The sequence below is a fragment of the Zea mays genome, chromosome 6, assembly GCF_902167145.1.
Source record: "Zea mays cultivar B73 chromosome 6, Zm-B73-REFERENCE-NAM-5.0, whole genome shotgun sequence".
NCBI lineage: Eukaryota > Viridiplantae > Streptophyta > Magnoliopsida > Poales > Poaceae > Zea > Zea mays.
This window is the reverse complement of record NC_050101.1, coordinates 82,731,853-82,733,835: the sequence shown is the minus strand read 5'-3', so window position 1 is coordinate 82,733,835 and position 1,983 is coordinate 82,731,853.

Genomic DNA, 1,983 nt, shown 5'->3' with positions numbered 1-1,983 from the left:
AGAGAGCTTCAAAAGGTGCCATCTTTAGGCTGGATTGATAACTATTGTTATAAGCAAACTCTGCCAAGGAGAGGTGCTTATCCCAGTTCTTGCCACAATCGATCGCACAAGCTCTCAGCATATCCTCCAGAATCTGGTTTACCCTTTCTGTCTGACCATCAGTCTGTGGGTGGTAAGCTGAACTCCTGATTAGCTTGGTTCCCAAAGACTCTTGCAATTGTTCCCAAAATCTGGCAACAAATTGGGCTCCTCGGTCAGAAACAATGGTCCGAGGTAATCCGTGCAAACACACGATCCGGTCAATATACAATTCTGCATATTTCTGAGCCTTATCAGTGGTGTGCACAGGAAGAAAATGTGCCACTTTCGTTAATCGGTCCACAATAACCCAAATCGAATCATGATGACGAGAGGTGTTGGGCAGACCCACAATGAAATCCATGCTGATGTCATCCCACTTCCACGAAGGTACGGACAGTGGTTGCAAAGCTCCAGCGGACTTCAAGTGGCTTGCCTTTATCCTCTGACAGGTGTCACACTCTGATACATACTGGGCTATCTCCCTCTTCATTCTGGTCCACCAGTACAAAAGCTTCAAATCATGGCACATCTTGGTGCTTCCCGGATGCATAAAGAATTTGGAGAGGTGGGCCTCATCCAAAATTTTCCTCTTGAGATCCTGGTCCTTAGGAATTACCAATCTGCTCTTGAACCATAACACACCTTTCTCATCCTGGCGGAAACAATTATACTTCTCAACCTTCTGATGGAGATTCTTCTTGATAATCTGCACTCCCTTGTCACTGAGCTGGGCCTTAATGATCTGGTCTTGCAAAGCTGGCTCAACAGAAATGTGAGACAAAGAACCAGAAGGAATCACTTCAATTTGCATCTTGCTCAACTCATCACACAAGGTGTTAATGCGAGAATCCATCAGAATACAGTTGCACTGCAACTTCCGACTTAAGGCATCTGCTACCACATTAGCTTTCCCTGGGTGATAATGTACCTCCAGGTCATAATCCTTGATCAGCTCTAGCCATCTTCTCTGCCTCATGTTGAGATCAGCCTGAGTAAAAATGTACTTAAGGCTCTTATGATCAGTGAAGATGTTGCAGTGGGTTCCCATTAGATAGTGCCTCCACATCTTCAATGCATGAACCACTGCTGCTAACTCAAGGTCATGAGTGGGATAATTTTGCTCATGAGGCCTGAGTGCTCTTGAGGCATAAGCAATGACTCGGTTGTCTTGCATCAAGACACAACCTAGCCCGGTGCCAGAGGCATCGCAATATACATCAAAAGGCTTGCTGCTGTCGGGTTGCGCCAATACTGGTGCTGTGGTCAGATGCTGCCTTAATGCATGGAAGGCATCTTCGCACTTCTGACTCCACACAAATTTGACTTCTTTCTTCAGCAACTCAGTAATAGGCTTCGCAATTCGAGAGAAGTCCGGAATAAATCTTCGGTAATAACCAGCTAATCCCAGAAAACTCCGAATCTGGCGAACAGTCGTTGGTGGCCTCCAATTCATCACCTCTTGCACTTTATCAGGATCAACAGCTATTCCAGCCTGAGAGATAGTGTGACCCAAGAATTTGATTTCCTTTAGCCAAAAATCACACTTGGATAACTTGGCATAAAGGTGGTGCTCTCGCAGACGTTGAAGCACTACATGCAAATGCCCGGTATGTTCTTCTTCGTTCTTTGAGTACACCAAAATATCATCGATGAAAACCACCACGAACTTGTCCAACTCCGGCATGAAGACAGAATTCATCAGATACATGAAATATGCTGGTGCATTTGTCAGCCCGAATGACATCACCAAGAATTCATATAGCCCATATCTGGTTGAGAATGTCGTCTTCGGAATATCGCTTGCTCGTATTTTGATCTGATGGTAGCCAGAGCGAAGGTCTATCTTGGAAAACACCTTGGCCCCGACCAACTAGTCAAAAAGAACATCAATACGAGGCAAAG